Here is a 25,048-nt window from a genome sequence, read left to right as displayed (position 1 = left end):
CACTATAAAGTGTAGATGTCTTAGCTACATACTGTGATTGAAATTAGGTCAGTACCTCATATGGTTCAAGATTTATAGTGCACCACATACTATGTAATATATCCTATCCATTTCAATGGGTGACCAGATGGCCGCAAATAAAAAATCGCCTCGTATGGATTCAAATTGCTTTGTATGCACCTTGTGTGTGAGCCACATGCATATAAAATGGCACACTGTAGTAGGCTATGTTATAGAATGTGTTGCAGTTGGAAATCAAGCTCTATCTAATATGGATCTTGACTGATGACATAACATACGTGACACATTTTGCAAAAGCTGAAGGAATTTTTTAAAAAATATGTGTTTAATCGCTGAAAGATTCACACCACTTTGAAGCTTTCCACATGCATGAAAATGAACACAGGACAGTGGCATCATGTTAGCTTAATGCTGCACTTCCAATTATGGATCCAGATTGTATGGTTTTAGAAGTATGGGACAAAATGTAAGGCATACTTTTTCGTACATGCGACGGTATTGAAAAACGTCATACATTCAACCTCAAATTTTGACAACTTTACAATACGCCACACACATAATAATTCACATGGGTAAGATGCACATCACTAGGAACAAAGTGCTGTTTAAATTATGTCTCTATAATGTACAGACTATGAATTATAGCCAAAAGTATAAAGTGTTCTACAACACACATGAAAGTGAAAAATAAAAACTTACCTGAAGGTTACACTTGATTTGTACCTTGTCCCTATAAGCCACAACCATGAGAGTTACCACTATGAATTGTAAATGTCTTAGCTACATACTGCAATTGAAATTAAGTCAGTACATCATATGCTTCAAGAAATAGAGTGCACTACATCCTCTGTAGTATATCCTATCCATTTCAAAGGGTGACCAGATGGCCGCAAATTAAAAATTGCCTCGTATGGATTCAAATTGCTTTGTATGACTGTTTTCAGGTCCCTGTAGCCACCAGGACCCCATAATATATCTCAGATGATATAACAAAAGTGGCTAGGGCTCATTTCCAGCCTCCAGGTGCATGTCTGACTCCTATTTGTGACATTTCGAGGTGTTTGGGATCAAACTCATTTTTCCCAATATAGGCCATAGAGCTCAGAGTCACATCACATTGAGCTCAGAGTCACATCAAATTTCTAGTTCGGGACCTAAGGACCCCTTAGTATACCTCAGATGACATACCAGGAGTGTCTAAGACCCATTTCTGGCCTCCAGGGATGACCTTTTGAAGTTTTGGGGTTTAAGGGGGCATAGTCACTTCTTCCATCCAGGCTACGTTGCTCAAAATCGGGTACGATGTCAGGTTCTTCCCTTGGCTGGAAGCTGAAAAAAAACCTTCAGATAATAGCAAAGGTAGATAGATCAAAGGAAAGCATCAGATCTGAGCTTTCTAACAAGTATATTTAGGTCATGGGTACTCACAAAGTGACTGTGATATCCATTCTGAGCTATTTGGAAAATTAGCAAATCTTGTCAAAAAAACTTTTTTTGACGATTTTTGCTAATTTTCGGTATCAACCCTCATGACTGTTTTCGGGTCCCTGTAGCCACCAGGACCCCATAATATATCTCAGATGATATAACAAGAGTGGCTAGGGCTCATTTCCAGCCTCCAGGTACATGTCTGACTCCTATTTGTGACATTTCGAGGTGTTTGGGGTCAAACTCATTTTTTCCATTATAGGCCATATAGCTCAGAGTCACATCACATTGAGCTCAGAGTCACATCAAATTTCTAGTTCTGGACCTAAGGACCCCTTAGTATACCTCAGATGACATACCAGGAGTGTCTAAGACCCATTTCTGGCCTCCAGGGATGACTTTTTGAAGTTTTGGGGTTTAAGGGGGCAAAGTCACTTCTTCCATCCAGCCTAAGGTGCTCAAAATCGGGTACAATGTCAGGTTTTTCCCATGGCTGGAAGCTGAAAAAAAAACTTCAGATAATAGCAAAGGTAGATAGATCAAATGAAAGCATCAGATCTGAGCTTTCTAACAAGTATATTTAGGTCCTGGGTACTCACAAAGTGACTGTGATATCCATTCTGAGCTATTTGGAAAATTAGCAAATCTTGTCAAAAAAACTTTTTTTGACGATTTTTGCTAATTTTCGGTATCAACCCTCATGACTGTTTTCAGGTCCCTGTAGCCACCAGGACCCCATAATATATCTCAGATTATATAACAAGAGTGGCTAGGGCTCATTTCCAGCCTCCAGGTACATGTCTGACTCCTATTTGTGACATTTTGAGGTGTTTGGTGTCAAATTCATTTTTTTCCATTATAGCTCCTAGATATCAGAGTCACATCAGATTTCTAGTTCTGGACCCAAGAAGACCATAGTATACCTCAGATGACATACCAAGAGTGTCTAAGACCCATTTCTGGCCTCCAGGGGTGACCTTTTGAAGTTTTTGGGTTTAAGGGGGCAAAGTGACTTTTTCCACCCAGCCCAATGTTCTCAAAATCGGGTACGATATCAGGTGTTTCCCTTGGTTGGTAGCGGAAAAAAAACTTTATATAATATCAAAGTTATATATATCACATGAAAGCATCAGAGCTGACCTTTCTGACAAGTGTATTCATATCTTGCGCACTCAGACAGTGTCTCTGATATCCATTCTGAGCTATTTGGAAAATTAGCAAATCTTGTCAAAAAATATTTTGGGACGATTTTTGCTAATTTTCAGTATCAACCCACCTGACTGTTTTTGGGTCCCTGTGGCCACCAGGACCCTATATTATATCTCAGGTGATATAGCAAGAGTGTCTAGGGCTCATTTCCAGCCTCCAGGTACATGTCTGAGTCCTATTTCAGACATTTTGAGGTGTTTGGTGTCAAATTCATTTTTTCCATTATAGGCCCTAGATATCAGAGTCACATCACATTTCTAGTTCTGGACCCAAGAACACCATAGTATACCTCAGATGACATACCAAGAGTGTCTAAGACCCATTTCTGGCCTCCAGGGGTGACTTTTTGAAGTTTTTGGGTTTAAGGGGGCAAAGTCACTTTTTCCACCCGAGGTCGTGGAACTCGGAGCTAGGTAAAAGTTTAGCTTGAGTGCCCTCCCCATGGAGGTCAAAAATGTTATTGCATCAAAATCATTTAAAAACTATATAGGTGTAATTGTTGTGCCCTGAATGCTATATGGCTGCATTTGCACCGTTCTAGGTATTTACAAAATGAATTTCTAACACTTTTGAAGTCACCATAAAGTGAAAAATGACTAAGTCCAAAAACTTCACTGGTGCATCAAAGTGGTCAAAAAAGGTCAACATTGGGTTAAAATTAACAAAACATAGTGCTGCAGTGGTCCAATAGCAGGCTAAAGACATAATGAATGACACAGAATGAACAGTTTTACTAAACACTTTGAAAATTCGATTTTCAATTTCAGGGGGACAAGGTCATGGAACTCCGAGCTGGGTAAAAGTTCAGCTTAAGGGCCCTCCCCATGGAGGTCAAAAATGTTATTACATCAAAATCTTTTAAAAACTATATAGGTGTAATTGCAGTCTCCTGAATGCTATGTAACTGCATTTGCACTGTTCTGTGTGCCTCCAAAATGAATTTCTAACACTTTTGAAATCTCCATGAAGCAAAAAGTCCAAAGACCATTTGGAGCATCAAAGTGTTCAAAAACGGTCAAAAATGCATAAAAACGAAAAAAAACAAGTGCTACAGTGGCCCAATAGCATGCTAAACACACAATGAATGACACAGAATGAATAGTTGTACACATTACTTTGAAAATGCAATTTTAAATTTCAGGGGGACAAGGTCACGAAAGTCATGGAACTCCGAGCGGGGTAAAAGTTCAACCTTTCCCCCCTTATGGAGGTCAAAATTTTAATACATCAAAATCATTTAAAAACTATATAGGTGTGATGGCAGTGTCTTGGATACATCCCACATGAATTTTAAACACATTAGGAGCATCTCTGATCAAAATAACCATAAAAATCCCAAAGCTGCATCAGTGCTTCAAAGTGCTCCAAAACGGTCAAAAATGGACGAAAATGAAAAATATTCTCCATATCTGAGTTTTTATAACATTCCTTAGATAATGTATATCTTGAATTAGTTTTAAATCCTTTTATTAAAAAGTTTCTTTTCTATGCTGCACTGGTGCAACGCCTCAAGTCTGAGAAGCTGCACCAGTGCAGCCGAAGCAGCACTGGTGCAGCCGAAGCCCGAGGGCCATTCCCGACTTCAGCATTGCTTGTCCTGACTGCTCCCAGCGATTCCCTAGGCCCTAGGCCTAACCACTGCTCGAGTGGCATCTCTTATACCACTTGTTTAGTATATGGTTTGAGTGGCCACCCGCCCTCATCCATAATTGTGCAACTTGTATGTTTAAACAGTGCTTTTGATTTAACGCTTGTGCCCCTTTATTCATAAAGAATACTGGGGATTGTCTTTAGTAATAAACACATATATTTTTATAATACATACTTGTGTGGTGTCCTTTCATTTGATATTACAGGATTGTATGTGGTAAAACAGCTCGCTTAACACGACCTCTTAAGTTAAGCCTTTAGGCTGCTTAGTCCATGCTACCCCTAGGATAGCTTGTCCAATAAGGTTGACTTACAACCAGACACCATAAGGGATTGTTTGGTCTGATAATAGGTGGTTCCAGAATTGGAAACATCACCTATCAGGCCAACTTCTCACATTAGGCCTTCCATAGGAGTGGCTCACAGGTTGACATGTGTCCAGATATAGGTTTAGATATAGGTATACTATATCTAAGTAAGGGGTGGTTACACCACCTTACCCCAGCTGAGTGATCAGCCAGTTGTGTCAATTTAAGAACCAGCCAGGGGTGGCAAAAGATATGCTGCAGCCCCTGGTAGGCCTTGGTGGCTCCTATGCCCTTGGCACCTATAGTGCATTATACAGGGGCTGACAAGGAGTCCATTTCCAATTGTGGTATGTACCTAGGGTACATGGAATCCATTTTACAGAGAGAGCAGATGGCCTGGGGCCCTGATTAGCAGGGAACCAGGTCAACTAAGTCAAAAAACCAGCTAAACACAGGCAAAAAATCTGGGGTAACCATAGTCAGGTAGCCACCTTCCTACAGTCCCCCAGGCTGTGCTTGGTCCCCCAGGCTGTGCTTGGTCCCCCTGGTTGCTCTTGGTCCCCCAGGCTGTGCTTGGTCCCCCAGGCTGTGCTTGGTCCCCCTGGTTGCTTTTGGTCCCCCTGGCTGTGCTTGGTACCCCTGGCTGTGCTTGGTCCCCCAGGCTGCTTGGTCCCCCAGGCTGTGCTTGGCCCCCCTGGTTGCTCTTGGTCCCCAAGCTGTGCTTGGTCCCCCAGGCTGTGCTTGCTCCCCCTGGTTGCTCTTGGTCCCCCAGGCTGTGTTTGGTCCCCCAGGCTGTGCTTGGTCCCCCAGGCTGTGCTTGGTCCCCCTGGTTGCTCTTGGTCCCCCAGGCTGTGCTTGGTCCCCCAGGCTGTGCTTGGTCCACCTGGTTGCTCTTGGTCCCCCAGGCTGTGCTTGGTACCCCTGGCTGTGCTTGGTCCCCCTGGTTGCTCTTGGTCCCCCAGGCTGTGCTTGGTCCCCCAGGCTGTGCTTGGTCCCCCTGGATGCTCTTGGTCCCCCTGGCTATGCTTGGTCTCCCTGGTTCCTCTTGGTCCCCCTGGCTGTGCTTGGTCCCCCAGGCTGTGCTTGGTCTCCCTGGTTGCTCTTGGTCCCCCTGGCTGTGCTTGGTACACCTGGCTGTGCTTGGTCCCCAGGCTGTGCTTGGTCCCCCAGGCTGTGCTTGGTCCCCCTGGTTGCTCTTGGTCCCACAGGCTGTGCTTGGTCCCCCTGGTGCTCTTGGTCCCCCTGGCTGTGCTTGGTCCCCCTGGTTGCTCTTGGTCCCCCTGGCTGTGCTTGGTCCCCCTGGTTGCTCTTGGTCCCCCAGGCTGTGCTTGGTCCCCCAGGCTGTGCTTGGTCCCCCTGGTTGCTCTTGGTCCCCCAGGCTGTGCTTGGTCCCCCAGGCTGTGCTTGGTCCCCCTGGTTGCTCTTGGTCCCCCAGGCTGTGCTTGGCCCCCCTGGTTGCTCTTGGTCCTCCAGGCTGTGCTTGGTCCCCCAGGCTGTGCTTGGTCCCCCAGGCTGTGCTTGGTCCCCCTGGTTGCTCTTGGTCCTCCTGGCTGTGCTTGGTACCCCTGGCTGTGCTTGGTTCCCCTGGTTGCTCTTGGTCCCCCAGGCTGTGCTTGGTCCCTCTGGTTGCTCTTGGTCCCCCAGGCTGTGCTTGGTCCCCCAGGCTGTGCTTGTTCCCCCTGGTTGCTCTTGGTCCCCCAGGCTGTGCTTGGTCCCCCAGGCTGTGCTTGGCCCCCCTGGTTGCTCTTGGTCCCCCAGGCTGTGCTTGGTCCCCCAGGCTGTGCTTGGTCCCCCAGGCTGTGCTTGGTCCCCCTGGTTGCTCTTGGTCCCCCAGGCTGTGCTTGGTCCCCCAGGCTGTGCTTGGACCCCCTGGTTGCTCTTGGTCCCCCCAGGCTGTGCTTGGTCCCCCAGGCTGTGCTTGGTCCCCCAGGCTGTGCTTGGTCCCCCTGGTTGCTCCTGGTCCCCCTGGCTGTGCATGGTCCCCCTGGCTGTGCTTGGTCCCCCTGGTTGCTCTTGGTCCCCCAGGCTGTGCTTGGTCCCCCAGGCTGTGCTTGGTCCCCCTGGTTGCTCTTGGTCCCCCAGGCTGTGCTTGGTCCCCCAGGCTGTGCTTGGTCCCCCTGGTTGCTCTTGGTCCCCCAGGCTGTGCTTGGTCCCACAGGCTGTGCTTGGTCCCCCAGGCTGTGCTTGGTCCCCCTGGTTGCTCTTGGTCCCCCAGGCTGTGCTTGGTCCCCCAGGCTGTGCTTGGTCCCCCTGGTTGCTCTTGGTCCCCAAGGCTGTGCTTGGTCCCCCAGGCTGTGCTTGGTCCCCAGGCTGTGCTTGGTCCCCCTGGTTGCTCTTGGTCCCCCTGGCTGTGCTTGGTACCCCCTGGCTGTGCTTGGCCCCCCTGGTTGCTCTTGGTCCCCAAGGCTGTGCTTGGTCCCCCAGGCTGTGCTTGGTCCCCCTAGTTGCTCTTAGTCCCCCAGGCTGTGCTTGGTACCCCAGGCTGTGCTTGGTCCCCCAGGCTCTGCTTGGTCCCCCTGGTTGCTCTTGGTCCCCCAGACTGTGCTTGGTCCCCCAGACTGTACTTGGTCCCCCAGGCTGTGCTTGGTCCCCCTGGTTGCTCTTGGTCCCCCAGGCTGTGCTTGGTCCCCCAGGCTGTGCTTGGTCCCCCTGGTTGCTCTTGGTCCCCCTGGCTGTGCGTGATACCCCTGGCTGTGCTTGGTCCCCCTGGTTGCTCTTGGTCCCCCAGGCTGTGCTTGGTCCCCCAGGCTGTGCTTGGTCCCCCTGGTTGCTCTTGGTCCCCCAGGCTGTGCTTGGTCCCCCAGGCTGTGCTTGGTCCCCCTGGTTGCTCTTGGTCCCCCTGGCTGTGCTTGGTCCCCCTGGTTGCTCTTGGTCCCCCAGGCTGTGCTTGGTCCCCCAGGCTGTGCTTGGTCCCCCAGGCTGTGCTTGGTCCCCCAGGTTCTGCTTGGTCCCCCAGGCTCTGCTTGGTCCCCCTGGTTGCTCTTGGTCCTTCAGGCTGTGCTTGGTCCCCCAGGCTCTGCTTGGTCCCCCTGGTTGCTCTTGGTCCCCCAGGCTGTGCTTTGTCCCCCAGGCTGTCCTTGGTCCCCCTGGTTGCTCTTGGTCCCCCAGGCTGTGCTTGGTCCCCCAGGCTGTGCTTGGTCCCCCTGGTTGCTCTTGGTCCCCCAGGCTGTGCTTGGTCCCCCATGCTGTGCTTGGTCCCCCAGGCTGTGCTTGGTCCCCCAGGCTGTGCTTGGTCCCCCTGGTTGCTCTTGGTCCCCCAGGCTGTGCTTGGTCCCCCAGGCTGTGCTTGGTACCCCAGGCTGTGCTTGGTCCTCCTGGTTGCTCTTGGTCCCCCAGGCTGTGCTTGGTCCCCCAGGCTGTTCTTGGTCCCCCAGACTGTGCTTGGTCCCCCAGGCTGTGCTTGGTCCCCCAGGCTGTGCTTGGTCTCTCCGGTTGCTCTTGGTCCCCCAGGCTGTGCTTGGTCCCCCAGGCTGTGCTTGGTCCCCCTGGTTGCTCTTGGTCCCCCAGGCTGTGCTTGGTACCCCAGGCTCTGCTTGGTCCCCCAGGCTCTGCTTGGTCCCCCTGGTTGCTCTTGGTCCCTCAGGCTGTGCTTGGTCCCCCAGGCTGTGCTTGGTCCCCCGGGCTGTGCTTGGTCCCCCAGGCTGTGCTTGGTCCCCCTGGTTGCTCTTGGTCCCCCTGGCTGTGCATGGTACCCCTGGCTGTGCTTGGTCCCCCTGGTTGCTCTTGGTCCACCAGGCTGTGCTTGGTCCCCCAGGCTGTGCTTGGTCCCCCTGGTTGCTCTTGGTCCCCCAGGCTGTGCTTGGTCCCCCAGGCTGTGCTTGGTCCCCCAGGCTGTGCTTGGTCCCCCTGGTTGCTTTTGGTCCCCCAGGCTGTGCTTGGTACCCCTGGCTGTGCTTGGTCCCCCTGGTTGCTCTTGGTCCCCCAGGCTGTGCTTGGATCCCCATGGTTGCTCCTGGTCCCCCAGGCTGTGCTTGGTCCCCCAGGCTGTGCTTGGTCCCCCAGCTGTGCTTGGTCCCCCTGGTTGCTCATGGTCCCCCAGGCTGTGCTTGGTCCCCCAGGCTGTGCTTGGTCCCCCAGGCTGTGCTTGGTCCCCCTGGTTGCTCTTGGTCCCCCAGGCTTGTGCTTGGTCCCCCAGGCTGTGCTTGGTCCCCCTGGTTGCTCTTGGTCCCCCAGGCTTGTGCTTGGTCCCCCAGGCTGTGCTTGGTCCCCCTGGTTGCTCTTGGTCCCCCAGGCTGTGCTTTGTCCCCCAGGCTGTGCTTGGTCCCCCAGGCTGTGCTTGGTCCCCAGGCTGTGCTTGGTCCCCCTGGTTGCTCTTGGTCCCCCTGGCTGTGCTTGGTACCCCTGGCTGTGCTTGGTCCCCCTGGTTGCTCTTGGTCCCCCAGGCTGTGCTTGGTCCCCCAGGCTGTGCTTGGTCCCCCTAGTTGCTCTTAGTCCCCCAGGCTGTGCTTGGTACCCCAGGCTGTGCTTGGTCCCCCAGGCTCTGCTTGGTCCCCCTGGTTGCTCTTGGTCCCCCAGGCTGTGCTTGGTCCCCCAGACTGTGCTTGGTCCCCCAGGCTGTGCTTGGTCCCCCTTGTTGCTCTTGGTCCCCCAGGCTGTGCTTGGTCCCTGTAGGAAGGTGGCTACCTGACTATGGTTACCCCAGATTTTTTGCCTGTGTTTAGCTGGTTTTTTGACTTAGTTGACCTGGTTCCCTGCTAATCAGGGCCCCAGGCCATCTGCTCTCTCTGTAAAATGGATTCCATGTACCCTAGGTACATACCACAAATTGGAAATGGACTCCTTGTCAGCCCCTGTATAATGCACTATAGGTGCCCAGGTGTAGGAAGGTGGCTACCTGACTATGGTTACCCCAGATTTTTTGCCTGTGTTTAGCTGGTTTTTTGACTTAGTTGACCTGGTTCCCTGCTAATCAGGGCCCCAGGCCATCTGCTCTCTCTGTAAAATGGATTCCATGTACCCTAGGTACATACCAATTGGAAATGGACTCCTTGTCAGCCCCTGTAGAATGCACTATAGGTGCACAGGGCACAGGAGCCACTAAGGCCTACCAGGGGCTGCAGCATATCTTTTGCCACCCCTGGCTGGTTCTTAAATTGACACAACTGGCTGATCACTCAGCTGGGGTAAGGTGGTGTACACACCCCTTGCTTAGATATAGTATACCTATGTCTAAACCTATATCTGGACACATGTAAACCTGTGAGCCACTCCTATAGACAGGCCTCACCAATCCTGGAGGCTGGGTGCATGGTTTTTATGTGAGATGGAGCTCTAGCATGAGCTGAGCCTGTCTGCAGCCGTCGGGAACAAATCCCTAAGCTGTTTCAGGATAATGCCATACCATATACTATTAAGTGCCTTATAATCCTCGCGGTTATTTAGCAACTCTGGTTTGGCTTTATCAAAACATGTCGTGTAAGGTGTCATACGCTTTGGAATACCATCCCCTCGCCAGTTCTGGCGACGGGGATGGCATTCCACCCCTCTAGAGGGGTAAGACATGTTACTTCACTTTAATGCGGTTGATTTCTCCAAAGGCCTTAAGATCCACAAAATGGATGCCTCTGCCACAGACAAATGTCTGGACCCCTGGAGCTGACCGAAACCCAGTCAAGGGGGTCCTGGACAAAGGGTTTCCTGTCACAGGAGGGTGTCACCGCCCTCCAGACAGGAGATAGTGTATTGTAGCAGGGAGGTTTGAAAGAAACCAGACACTGCCTGGGGCGCACAAGGCTGCCCCTTGCATAATCCGGCCAAACCGGTTCTGGGGCACTCCAGCCCTCGTGCCAGGGCGGCCTGGATCAAAGGAAGGGGGTGTATCCACCCACTTCCTGGGTCCCACCCATAGGAGGGGACCTAGCAGGTAATCACGCCCACCAGATTCGAATAAGAGTGGGAGCAGTGCCAATGCACATCAGATTTCCTGGAAGAAACATTTGAAACGATATTCTGGACCCTTCGCCCTCCATCTCAACGTGGAAGCCCGAAGAATCTCCCTTGTGGTCAAGGAGTGGCCACCCTGCAGCAGCAGGCACCATCCAGCCCTCGACGTCTACTTGGTTGCAGTTCCCGCCGGAACTCGAGCGACTGAGATCGACGAGATCAAGCCTGCCCAGCTTCTAACAGCCCGATCCACAGTCCCTGCAAAGCTGAGACCCGTGGAGGCGACCGGAAGCGTGGGGCACGCCATCTTGAAGTGACCACGAGACGCTGACCGTGCAGCCCACGAGTGACCCTCGAAGCTGTACACCGGGGTTTGAGAAGCCCCCACCCTGAGCTACTCCTGAGCCGAAGTTCAGCCCTCCACACTCGACGAGTGCTGCGTGGGGCCCTTTGGCACGATTTGGCTCAACGCGTTGGCCCGGTCACTTGCCAGCTGGCTTGTGGTCCCTGTGCCGACGAACTACAAAAGAAGACTCGTGATTCTGGTTGCTCCAGATCCACACCAGCTCCCCTGAAAGGGAGCCCCGACTCTGACCTTCCTGGTCCGAGTGAGACGCCATCTTCCAATCCCGCGTGGATTGCTCTTACCAAGGCTTGGTTGCTCCAAACCGGAAGCCGACTGCACCGACGGTGAGAGCCTGCGTGGGACAGATCGTGACCTGCTCCTGGACGTCGCAGATGCCCCAGAGCCCACGTGACAGCGAAGAGAAGCGCCTCGACGACCACCTGATTGCGCCCGACATTGCCTGGTTCCGTCCTGGTTCCACCCTGGTCACTGCTGAGTGACCCAGACTCTGTCCCCTCTGCTTTCAGGTACTCTACAACTTGAGTCCACCCTTGGACTCCACCGGACACTTCGTCTTCACCCTGCCTGCAGCCCTTTCAGCTTCAAGCACCAAGAGCCTGCGTGTCAAAACCCGACGCCACTTCGACCCTGTGCACCCACTTCCTGTGGGTGAGGTAACTTTGCTCCGCCGGTGTTCCCACACTGGTGCACACCTCTAGGGTCTGTGTGTTAAGTTTTGTTCCTCTAGGTTCAGCGGAAGTGTCCTTAAACTTTAACTATTTGACTTTTACGCACCATTGGTTAACATTGGTGCATGCGTGCGCTTTCCGCACATCTCCCGAATCCCGAGGGCCATTCCCGACTTCAGCATTGCTTGTCCTAACTGCTCCCAGCGATTCCCTAGGCCCTAGGCCTAACCACTGTTCGAGTGGCCTCTCTTATACCACTTGTTTAGTATATGGTTCGAGTGGCCCCCTGCCCTCATCCATAATTGTGCAACTTTGTATGTTTAAACAGTGCTTTTGATTTAACGCTTGTGCCCCTTTATTCATAAAGAATACTGGGGATTGTTTTTAGTAATAAACACATATATTTTTATAATATATACTTGTGTGGTGTCCTTTCATTTGGTATTACAGGATTGTATGTGGTAAAACAGCTCGCTTAACACGACCTCTTAAGTTAAGCCTTTAGGCTGCTTAGTCCATGCTACCACTAGGATAGCTTGTCTAATAAGGTTGACTTACAACCAGACACCATAAGGGGATTGTTTGGTCAGGTAGTAGGTGGTTCCAGAATTGGAAACATCCCCTACCAGGCCAACTTCTCACATTGGTGAGCAGCGGTGCGGATTTGAGCTTGCTGTTGTTTTACCATTGCAATCTTTATATCAAATTGAAAGATCACATCAAGTACCTCTAGGTACATATAAAATCAAAAGCTTAGCATATTAAGTTCTACTGAACTTAGTAGTTGTAGGTTGAAGGGAGTAGCACACCCCTGACTACAACTCACTAGCAAGGTCCAGTAGGAAAACACTTAGTGTAGGTAAGTGCACCACTTACACCTCACTAGTAACCATGTCCGACACAGGAAAGGCCTCAGGGTCTAGTCCTGTGACAGTTGACCCTACCCAGGCAACTTCTGGATATGACAAACTAACCCGCAGAGACTTGATTGTCTTGTGCAAAGCAAGAGGGTTAAAAAGGGGCAGAAGCCCCACCTGCCTAATCCTGATAGAACTCCTAGAACAGGATGACTTAGAGAGGGCAAAAGCAGCTTCCCTAGATACAGGAACTGGAGGGAACCCCCCTGCAGTTGATCCCCCTGAAGAGGAGGATGATGATGACTTGGATGAGGACTCAGAGGTTGAGGACTTAGAAGTACAGGATCAGGGTAGCCAGGTTCCAGTTGGTAGGCTTAGCCAGGCCAACTTGGACCTACTGGGGAATGGAGAGGGCCAGCACCTCCCCAGAACCCAACATGTGATTCTCCCAGGCAACAGAAGAGTGAGATCTCCCTCAGGGGACTCTCATCTTTCTAGTGCCTCCAGAGAATCAGAGAGAGGCATGAGTGCTTCTCAGAAAGCTGAGCATAGGGCTAGAATGAGGGCTGTCAGACTCCAGATAGAGAGAGAGGAGGTAGCCCTGAGTCAAGCTAAGCTTACCTTAGCTCAAGCTAAACTTGCCTTGGCAAGAGAGCAGAAATTGTGTGGCTTAGATGCCACTGGTGGCAGCAATATTCCTAAAGAGAAACCCAGGTCCTATGATAGTAGAAACCTGACAAAGATTGTGCCCCCCTTCAAAGAAGGGGATGACATCCACAAATGGATGACTGCTCTTGAGAGAGCCTGCATGGTACAGCAGGTTCCTGAGGAACAGTGGGCAGCAATCTTATGGTACTCCTTTTCAGAGAAAGGGAGGGACAAGCTCCTCACTGTCAGACATGAGGATGCAAACAATTACAAAGTCCTGAAGAGTGTTCTGATAGATGGGTTTGGCTTAACCACTGAACAGTACAGGTTCAAGTTCAGAGACACCCAGAAGACACAGACTCAGGACTGGACTGATTTTGTAGATTGTGCTACTAAGGCTCTGGAGGGTTGGCTACATGGCAGCAAAGTACATGACTTTACAGGATTGTATAATTTGATTATTGTAGGAAGGTGGCTACCTGACTATGGTTACCCCAGATTTTTTGCCTGTGTTTAGCTGGTTTTTTGACTTAGTTGACCTGGTTCCCTGCTAATCAGGGCCCCAGGCCATCTGCTCTCTCTGTAAAATGGATTCCATGTACCCTAGGTACATACCAATTGGAAATGGACTCCTTGTCAGCCCCTGTAGAATGCACTATAGGTGCACAGGGCACAGGAGCCACTAAGGCCTACCAGGGGCTGCAGCATATCTTTTGCCACCCCTGGCTGGTTCTTAAATTGACACAACTGGCTGATCACTCAGCTGGGGTAAGGTGGTGTACACACCCCTTGCTTAGATATAGTATACCTATGTCTAAACCTATATCTGGACACATGTAAACCTGTGAGCCACTCCTATAGACAGGCCTCACCAATCCTGGAGGCTGGGTGCATGGTTTTTATGTGAGATGGAGCTCTAGCATGAGCTGAGCCTGTCTGCAGCCGTCGGGAACAAATCCCTAAGCTGTTTCAGGATAATGCCATACCATATACTATTAAGTGCCTTATAATCCTCGCGGTTATTTAGCAACTCTGGTTTGGCTTTATCAAAACATGTCGTGTAAGGTGTCATACGCTTTGGAATACCATCCCCTCGCCAGTTCTGGCGACGGGGATGGCATTCCACCCCTCTAGAGGGGTAAGACATGTTACTTCACTTTAATGCGGTTGATTTCTCCAAAGGCCTTAAGATCCACAAAATGGATGCCTCTGCCACAGACAAATGTCTGGACCCCTGGAGCTGACCGAAACCCAGTCAAGGGGGTCCTGGACAAAGGGTTTCCTGTCACAGGAGGGTGTCACCGCCCTCCAGACAGGAGATAGTGTATTGTAGCAGGGAGGTTTGAAAGAAACCAGACACTGCCTGGGGCGCACAAGGCTGCCCCTTGCATAATCCGGCCAAACCGGTTCTGGGGCACTCCAGCCCTCGTGCCAGGGCAGCCTGGATCAAAGGAAGGGGGTGTATCCACCCACTTCCTGGGTCCCACCCATAGGAGGGGACCTAGCAGGTAATCACGCCCACCAGATTCGAATAAGAGTGGGAGCAGTGCCAATGCACATCAGATTTCCTGGAAGAAACATTTGAAACGATATTCTGGACCCTTCGCCCTCCATCTCAACGTGGAAGCCCGAAGAATCTCCCTTGTGGTCAAGGAGTGACCACCCTGCAGCAGCAGGCACCATCCAGCCCTCGACGTCTACTTAGTTGCAGTTCCCGCCGGAACTCGAGCGACTGAGATCGACGAGATCAAGCCTGCCCAGCTTCTAACAGCCCGATCCACAGTCCCTGCAAAGCTGAGACCCGTGGAGGCGACCGGAAGCGTGGGGCACGCCATCTTGAAGTGACCACGAGACGCTGACCGTGCAGCCCACGAGTGACCCTCGAAGCTGTACACCGGGGTTTGAGAAGCCCCCACCCTGAGCTACTCCTGAGCCGAAGTTCAGCCCTCCACACTCGACGAGTGCTGCGTGGGGCCCTTTGGCACGATTTGGCTCAACGCGTTGGCCCGGTCACTTGCCAGCTGGCTTGTGGTCCCTGTGCCGACGAACTACAAAAGAAGACTCGTGATTCTGGTTGCTCCAGATCCACACCAGCTCCCCTGAAAGGGAGCTCCGACTCTGACCTTCCTGGTCCGAGTGAGACGCCATCTTCCAATCCCGCGTGGATTGCTCTTACCAAGGCTTGTTTGCTCCAAACCGGAAGCCGACTGCACCGACGGTGAGAGCCTGCGTGGGACAGATCGTGACCTGCTCCTGGACGTCGCAGATGCCCCAGAGCCCACGTGACAGCGAAGAGAAGCGCCTCGACGACCACCTGATTGCGCCCGACATTGCCTGGTTCCGTCCTGGTTCCACCCTGGTCACTGCTGAGTGACCCAGACTCTGTCCCCTCTGCTTTCAGGTACTCTACAACTTGAGTCCACCCTTGGACTCCACCGGACACTTCGTCTTCACCCTGCCTGCAGCCCTTTCAGCTTCAAGCACCAAGAGCCTGCGTGTCAAAACCCGACGCCACTTCGACCCTGTGCACCCACTTCCTGTGGGTGAGGTAACTTTGCTCCGCCGGTGTTCCCACACTGGTGCACACCTCTAGGGTCTGTGTGTTAAGTTTTGTTCCTCTAGGTTCAGCGGAAGTGTCCTTAAACTTTAACTATTTGACTTTTACGCACCATTGGTTAACATTGGTGCATGCGTGCGCTTTCCGCACATCTCCCGAATCCCGAGGGCCATTCCCGACTTCAGCATTGCTTGTCCTGACTGCTCCCAGCGATTCCCTAGGCCCTAGGCCTAACCACTGTTCGAGTGGCCTCTCTTATACCACTTGTTTAGTATATGGTTTGAGTGGCCCCCTGCCCTCATCCATAATTGTGCAACTTTGTATGTTTAAACAGTGCTTTTGATTTAACGCTTGTGCCCCTTTATTCATAAAGAATACTGGGGATTGTTTTTAGTAATAAACACATATATTTTTATAATATATACTTGTATGGTGTCCTTTCATTTGGTATTACAGGATTGTATGTGGTAAAACAGCTCGCTTAACACGACCTCTTAAGTTAAGCCTTTAGGCTGCTTAGTCCATGCTACCCCTAGGATAGCTTGTCTAATAAGGTTGACTTACAACCAGACACCATAAGGGGATTGTTTGGTCAGGTAGTAGGTGGTTCCAGAATTGGAAACATCCCCTACCAGGCCAACTTCTCACATTGGTGAGCAGCGGTGCGGATTTGAGCTTGCTGTTGTTTTACCATTGCAATCTTTATATCAAATTGAAAGATCACATCAAGTACCTCTAGGTACATATAAAATCAAAAGCTTAGCATATTAAGTTCTACTGAACTTAGTAGTTGTAGGTTGAAGGGAGTAGCACACCCCTGACTACAACTCACTAGCAAGGTCCAGTAGGAAAACACTTAGTGTAGGTAAGTGCACCACTTACACCTCACTAGTAACCATGTCCGACACAGGAAAGGCCTCAGGGTCTAGTCCTGTGACAGTTGACCCTACCCAGGCAACTTCTGGATATGACAAACTAACCCGCAGAGACTTGATTGTCTTGTGCAAAGCAAGAGGGTTAAAAAGGGGCAGAAGCCCCACCTGCCTAATCCTGATAGGACTCCTAGAACAGGATGACTTAGAGAGGGCAAAAGCAGCTTCCCTAGATACAGGAACTGAAGGGAACCCCCCTGCAGTTGATCCCCCTGAAGAGGAGGATGATGATGACTTGGATGAGGACTCAGAAGTTGAGGACTTAGAAGTACAGGATCAGGGTAGCCAGGTTCCAGTTGGTAGGCTTAGCCAGGCCAACTTGGACCTACTGGGGAATGGAGAGGGCCAGCACCTCCCCAGAACCCAACATATGATTCCCCCAGGCAACAGAAGAGTGAGATCCCCCTCAGGGGACTCTCATATTTCTAGTGCCTCCAGAGAATCACAGAGAAGCATGGGTGCTTCTCAAAAGCTAGAACATAGGGCCAGAATGAGGGCTGTCAAACTCCAGATAGAGAGGGAGGAGGTAGCCTTGGCTCAAGCTAAACTTGCCTTGGCAAGAGAGCAGAAATTGTGTGGCTTAGATGCCACTGGTGGCAGCAATATTCCTAAAGAGAAACCCAGGTCCTATGATAGTAGAAACCTGACAAAGATTGTGCCCCCCTACAAGGAAGGGGATGATATCCACAAATGGATAACTGCTCTTGAGAGAGCCTGCATGGTACAGCAGGTTCCTGAGGAACAGTGGGCAGCAATCTTATGGTACTCCTTTTCAGAGAAAGGGAGAGACAAGCTCCTCACTGTTAGACATGAGGATGCAAACAATTACAAAGTCCTGAAGAGTGTTCTGATAGATGGGTTTGGCTTAACCACTGAACAGTACAGGTTCAAGTTCAGAGACACCCAGAAGACACAGACTCAGGACTGGACTGATTTTGTAGATTGTGCTACTAAGGCTCTGGAGGGTTGGCTACATGGCAGCAAAGTACATGACTTTACAGGATTGTATAATTTGATTATGAGGGAGCAGATCCTAAGTAATTGTCAGAACCAGCTCTTACACCAGCACCTGGTAGACTCTGATCTGACCTCTCCCCAAGAATTGGGAAAGAAGGCAGACAAATGGGTCAGAACCAGGATTAGGCCTAAGAATCAGGACAGTAACCAGAAGAAGGAGTCTACCAAGCCTCAAGATAAGGGTGGGGATAAAAGTAAAGAAAAGACTTCCCCAGGGCCCCAAAACTCCAAGGATGGGGGTGGGTCCCAAGACACTTCTTCAACTGAGAAAAAACCCTATTGTTATCCCTGTAAACAGGTGGGGCATTACAAAACAGACAGCTGTTGTCCCAAGAATAACAATAAAGAAAATATACCTCCAAAGCCAGCTTCAACACCTCCTGTTACTGTCAGCAGTAATCCCCCAGGAAGTGGAAGCACACCCAGGAATCTGGGTGGGTTTACTTTTGGAAATCAGGTGGACCCTGGCCTATCCAGGTCCCCATCACCCAATGATCTTGTTTATGAGACTGGCATGGGGTTTGCCAACTTCTCTGCTTGCCCAAATACTTTGAGCAAGTATAGACAAGAACCCATCATCAATGGTTTGAAAGTTGAAGCTTTTAGAGACACAGGGGCTAGCATCACCATGGTGGCTGATGGCATAGTCCCCTCTAAGCAACTTTTACCTGGTGCCACATACCAGGTTACAAACATTGATGGAATCCAAACAAATCATCCCATGGCAGTAGTAAGTCTCAGCTGGGGAGGTGTCATTGGCCCAAAGAGAGTGGCAGTGTCACCAAACTTGCCTGTAGACTGCCTACTTGGTAATGATTTGGAGATCTCAGCCTGGGCTGAGGTTGAACAGGAAACCCATTCTAGAATGGTAAATTCCAATGGAAAGGTTAGTGGGGCTGTAATGGCTACAGCCCCAATTCAAGATGTCCTTCCTGAAAAGGTTGGTAGGGCTGAGAAACTCTCTGCCCCATCTTTAGCAAAAGCTCTTCCTGAACAGAATAGCAAAGCTGTTATGATAGCAGCAGAAACCCAAACTGAGTCTCCTCCTGAAAAGGTTGGTGGGGCTGTGATGGCCACAGCCCAAACTCAAACTGACACGTGTGTTGTGAAACCTGAAATGATGGATAACTCCACACAAACTGAGAGCATGGAGGAGGAAGAGAAATCTCCCCCTCACCAGACTTTAGGACAGGATCAGCCTCCTCAGGGAACTGATCTTACCCCTGATGAAGGAACTGCCCCAGAGGTGGTTGGGCCTAGCCTGACAGAACCTCTGATGTCAGTGGAACCTTCTCAGGTGGGACCCAGTCTGGAGCAGGTAACCTGCCCCTCTCTACCTTGCCTTAGCCAGCCCAGGGCTGCAGAGGACAAGAAGGACAGTGAGACCCAGAGGGCCCCCTGTCAAATAAAGCACCCCCATCAAAAGATTAGGTGCACCAAAACTAGTAGCCCTAGTAAGGTGAAAACTTTAAAAACTCCTGAGGGAGCCCCCTTAAAAACAGTTAGGGACCTCCCACAGATGGATTCTGTTGGGCACAGCCAAACCTGGGACCCAAGGGGCCCAAACCTGAACTGTCCCTCCAGCAAGCCAAACAGAGGGACCCAGCCTCCAGCTTTAGGTAGCCAGAGGTTGACCCTGAGAGCACAGTGCAACTCAGTTAAAGAGAGAAAGGCACACATGGTGGAAGATAATTGGAGGAAGCTAAGCCCTAAATTAGTAGAGCCTCGCTTCAATACTCCATATCCAAACCAGCCTTTAACTTTGCATAAACACACCCAAGGTAGTGATTCCCTATGGTGGAGACCCTCTAATACCCAAAGGGTGAGGGACTGCTTAGTGGACCATGAGACAGGGGGTACCCATGCTAGTGCAGGTACTTCCTTATATGGCCACTCAGGCAATATAGGCTTACCTGGCCAAGGATAGCCTTATCTCCTTTCGTTTGGGGGGGGGTTATGTAGGAAGGTGGCTACCTGACTATGGTTACCCCAGATTTTTTGCCTGTGTTTAGCTGGTTTTTTGACTTAGTTGACCTGGTTCCCTGCTAATCAGGGCCCCAGGCCATCTGCTCTCTCTGTAAAATGGATTCCATGTACCCTAGGTACATACCAATTGGAAATGGACTCCTTGTCAGCCCCTGTAGAATGCACTATAGGTGCACAGGGCACAGGAGCCACTAAGGCCTACCAGGGGCTGCAGCATATCTTTTGCCACCCCTGGCTGGTTCTTAAATTGACACAACTGGCTGATCACTCAGCTGGGGTAAGGTGGTGTACACACCCCTTGCTTAGATATAGTATACCTATGTCTAAACCTATATCTGGACACATGTAAACCTGTGAGCCACTCCTATAGACAGGCCTCACCAATCCTGGAGGCTGGGTGCATGGTTTTTATGTGAGATGGAGCTCTAGCATGAGCTGAGCCTGTCTGCAGCCGTCGGGAACAAATCCCTAAGCTGTTTCAGGATAATGCCATACCATATACTATTAAGTGCCTTATAATCCTCGCGGTTATTTAGCAACTCTGGTTTGGCTTTATCAAAACATGTCGTGTAAGGTGTCATACGCTTTGGAATACCATCCCCTCGCCAGTTCTGGCGACGGGGATGGCATTCCACCCCTCTAGAGGGGTAAGACATGTTACTTCACTTTAATGCGGTTGATTTCTCCAAAGGCCTTAAGATCCACAAAATGGATGCCTCTGCCACAGACAAATGTCTGGACCCCTGGAGCTGACCGAAACCCAGTCAAGGGGGTCCTGGACAAAGGGTTTCCTGTCACAGGAGGGTGTCACCGCCCTCCAGACAGGAGATAGTGTATTGTAGCAGGGAGGTTTGAAAGAAACCAGACACTGCCTGGGGCGCACAAGGCTGCCCCTTGCATAATCCGGCCAAACCGGTTCTGGGGCACTCCAGCCCTCGTGCCAGGGCGGCCTGGATCAAAGGAAGGGGGTGTATCCACCCACTTCCTGGGTCCCACCCATAGGAGGGGACCTAGCAGGTAATCACGCCCACCAGATTCGAATAAGAGTGGGAGCAGTGCCAATGCACATCAGATTTCCTGGAAGAAACATTTGAAACGATATTCTGGACCCTTCGCCCTCCATCTCAACGTGGAAGCCCGAAGAATCTCCCTTGTGGTCAAGGAGTGACCACCCTGCAGCAGCAGGCACCATCCAGCCCTCGACGTCTACTTAGTTGCAGTTCCCGCCGGAACTCGAGCGACTGAGATCGACGAGATCAAGCCTGCCCAGCTTCTAACAGCCCGATCCACAGTCCCTGCAAAGCTGAGACCCGTGGAGGCGACCGGAAGCGTGGGGCACGCCATCTTGAAGTGACCACGAGACGCTGACCGTGCAGCCCACGAGTGACCCTCGAAGCTGTACACCGGGGTTTGAGAAGCCCCCACCCTGAGCTACTCCTGAGCCGAAGTTCAGCCCTCCACACTCGACGAGTGCTGCGTGGGGCCCTTTGGCACGATTTGGCTCAACGCGTTGGCCCGGTCACTTGCCAGCTGGCTTGTGGTCCCTGTGCCGACGAACTACAAAAGAAGACTCGTGATTCTGGTTGCTCCAGATCCACACCAGCTCCCCTGAAAGGGAGCTCCGACTCTGACCTTCCTGGTCCGAGTGAGACGCCATCTTCCAATCCCGCGTGGATTGCTCTTACCAAGGCTTGTTTGCTCCAAACCGGAAGCCGACTGCACCGACGGTGAGAGCCTGCGTGGGACAGATCGTGACCTGCTCCTGGACGTCGCAGATGCCCCAGAGCCCACGTGACAGCGAAGAGAAGCGCCTCGACGACCACCTGATTGCGCCCGACATTGCCTGGTTCCGTCCTGGTTCCACCCTGGTCACTGCTGAGTGACCCAGACTCTGTCCCCTCTGCTTTCAGGTACTCTACAACTTGAGTCCACCCTTGGACTCCACCGGACACTTCGTCTTCACCCTGCCTGCAGCCCTTTCAGCTTCAAGCACCAAGAGCCTGCGTGTCAAAACCCGACGCCACTTCGACCCTGTGCACCCACTTCCTGTGGGTGAGGTAACTTTGCTCCGCCGGTGTTCCCACACTGGTGCACACCTCTAGGGTCTGTGTGTTAAGTTTTGTTCCTCTAGGTTCAGCGGAAGTGTCCTTAAACTTTAACTATTTGACTTTTACGCACCATTGGTTAACATTGGTGCATGCGTGCGCTTTCCGCACATCTCCCGAATCCCGAGGGCCATTCCCGACTTCAGCATTGCTTGTCCTGACTGCTCCCAGCGATTCCCTAGGCCCTAGGCCTAACCACTGTTCGAGTGGCCTCTCTTATACCACTTGTTTAGTATATGGTTTGAGTGGCCCCCTGCCCTCATCCATAATTGTGCAACTTTGTATGTTTAAACAGTGCTTTTGATTTAACGCTTGTGCCCCTTTATTCATAAAGAATACTGGGGATTGTTTTTAGTAATAAACACATATATTTTTATAATATATACTTGTATGGTGTCCTTTCATTTGGTATTACAGGATTGTATGTGGTAAAACAGCTCGCTTAACACGACCTCTTAAGTTAAGCCTTTAGGCTGCTTAGTCCATGCTACCCCTAGGATAGCTTGTCTAATAAGGTTGACTTACAACCAGACACCATAAGGGGATTGTTTGGTCAGGTAGTAGGTGGTTCCAGAATTGGAAACATCCCCTACCAGGCCAACTTCTCACAATTATGAGGGAGCAGATCCTAAGTAATTGTCAGAACCAGCTCTTACACCAGCACCTGGTAGACTCTGATCTGACCTCTCCCCAAGAATTGGGAAAGAAGGCAGACAAATGGGTCAGAACCAGGATTAGGCCTAAGAATCAGGACAGTAACCAGAAGAAGGAGTCTACCAAGCCTCAAGATAAGGGTGGGGATAAAAGTAAAGAAAAGACTTCCCCAGGGCCCCAAAACTCCAAGGATGGGGGTGGGTCCCAAGACACTTCTTCAACTGAGAAAAAACCCTATTGTTATCCCTGTAAACAGGTGGGGCATTACAAAACAGACAGCTGTTGTCCCAAGAATAACAATAAAGAAAATATACCTCCAAAGCCAGCTTCAACACCTCCTGTTACTGTCAGCAGTAATCCCCCAGGAAGTGGAAGCACACCCAGGAATCTGGGTGGGTTTACTTTTGGAAATCAGGTGGACCCTGGCCTATCCAGGTCCCCATCACCCAATGATCTTGTTTATGAGGCTGGCATGGGGTTTGCCAACTTCTCTGCTTGCCCAAATACTTTGAGCAAGTATAGACAAGAACCCATCATCAATGGTTTAAGAGTTGAAGCTTTTAGAGACACAGGGGCTAGCATCACCATGGTGGCTGATGGCATAGTCCCCTCTAAGCAACTTTTACCTGGTGCCACATACCAGGTAATAAACATTGATGGCATCCAAACAAATCATCCCATGGCAGTAGTAAGTCTCAGCTGGGGAGGTGTCACTGGCCCAAAGAGAGTGGCAGTGTCCCCAAACTTGCCTGTAGACTGTCTACTGGGTAATGATTTAGAAATCTCAGCCTGGGCTGGGGTTGAACAGGAAATCCATTCTAGAATGGTAAATTCCAATGGAAAGGTTAGTGGGGCTGTAATGGCTACAGCCCCAATTCAAGATGTCCTTCCTGAAAAGGTTGGTAGGGCGGAGATACTCCCTGCCCCATCTTTAGCAAAAGCTCTTCCTGAACAGAATAGCAAAGCTGTTATGATAACAGCAGAAACCCAAACTGAGTCTCCTCCTGAAAAGGTTGGTGGGGCTGTGATGGCCACAGCCCAAACTCAAACTGACACGTGTGTTGTGAAACCTGAAATGATGGATAACTCCACACAAACTGAGAGCATGGAGGAGGAAGAGAAATCTCCCCCTCACCAGACTTTAGGACAGGATCAGCCTCCTCAGGGAACTGATCTTACCCCTGATGAAGGAACTGCCCCAGAGGTGGTTGGGCCTAGCCTGACAGAACCTCTGATGTCAGTGGACCCTTCTCAGGTGGGACCCAGTCTGGAGCAGGTAACCTGCCCCTCTCTCCCTTGCCTTAGCCAGCCCAGGGCTGCAGAGGACAAGAAGGACAGTGAGACCCAGAGGGCCCCCTGTCAAATAAAGCACCCCCATCAAAAGATTAGGTGCACCAAAACTAGTAGCCCTAGTAAGGTGAAAACTTTAAAAACTCCCGAGGGAGCCCCCTTAAAAACAGTTAGGGACCTCCCCCAGATGGATTCTGTTGGGCACAGCCAAACCTGGGACCCAAAGGGCCCAAACCTGAACTGTCCCTCCAGCAAGCCAAACAGAGGGACCCAGCCTCCAGCTTTAGGTAGCCAGAGGTTGACCCTGAGAGCACAGTGCAACTCAGTTAAAGAAAGAAAGGCACACATGGTGGAAGATAATTGGAGGAAGCTAAGCCCTAAATTAGTAGAGCCTCACTTCAATACTCCATATCCAAACCAGCCTTTAACTTTGCATAAACACACCCAAGGTAGTGATTCCCTATGGTGGAGACCCTCTAATACCCAAAGGGTGAGGGACTGCTTAGTGGACCATGAGACAGGGGGTACCCATGCTAGTGCAGGTACTTCCTTATATGGCCACTCAGGCAATATAGGCTTACCTGGCCAAGGATAGCCTTATCTCCTTTCGTTTGGGGGGGGTTATGTAGGAAGGTGGCTACCTGACTATGGTTACCCCAGATTTTTTGCCTGTGTTTAGCTGGTTTTTTGACTTAGTTGACCTGGTTCCCTGCTAATCAGGGCCCCAGGCCATCTGCTCTCTCTGTAAAATGGATTCCATGTACCCTAGGTACATACCAATTGGAAATGGACTCCTTGTCAGCCCCTGTAGAATGCACTATAGGTGCACAGGGCACAGGAGCCACTAAGGCCTACCAGGGGCTGCAGCATATCTTTTGCCACCCCTGGCTGGTTCTTAAATTGACACAACTGGCTGATCACTCAGCTGGGGTAAGGTGGTGTACACACCCCTTGCTTAGATATAGTATACCTATGTCTAAACCTATATCTGGACACATGTAAACCTGTGAGCCACTCCTATAGACAGGCCTCACCAATCCTGGAGGCTGGGTGCATGGTTTTTATGTGAGATGGAGCTCTAGCATGAGCTGAGCCTGTCTGCAGCCGTCGGGAACAAATCCCTAAGCTGTTTCAGGATAATGCCATACCATATACTATTAAGTGCCTTATAATCCTCGCGGTTATTTAGCAACTCTGGTTTGGCTTTATCAAAACATGTCGTGTAAGGTGTCATACGCTTTGGAATACCATCCCCTCGCCAGTTCTGGCGACGGGGATGGCATTCCACCCCTCTAGAGGGGTAAGACATGTTACTTCACTTTAATGCGGTTGATTTCTCCAAAGGCCTTAAGATCCACAAAATGGATGCCTCTGCCACAGACAAATGTCTGGACCCCTGGAGCTGACCGAAACCCAGTCAAGGGGGTCCTGGACAAAGGGTTTCCTGTCACAGGAGGGTGTCACCGCC

Source organism: Lissotriton helveticus, assembly GCF_964261635.1.
Source record: "Lissotriton helveticus chromosome 1_1 unlocalized genomic scaffold, aLisHel1.1 SUPER_1_unloc_60, whole genome shotgun sequence".
Lineage (NCBI taxonomy): Eukaryota > Metazoa > Chordata > Amphibia > Caudata > Salamandridae > Lissotriton > Lissotriton helveticus.
The sequence above is the reverse complement of the archived record's forward strand: the minus strand, read 5'-3'. Positions refer to the sequence as shown.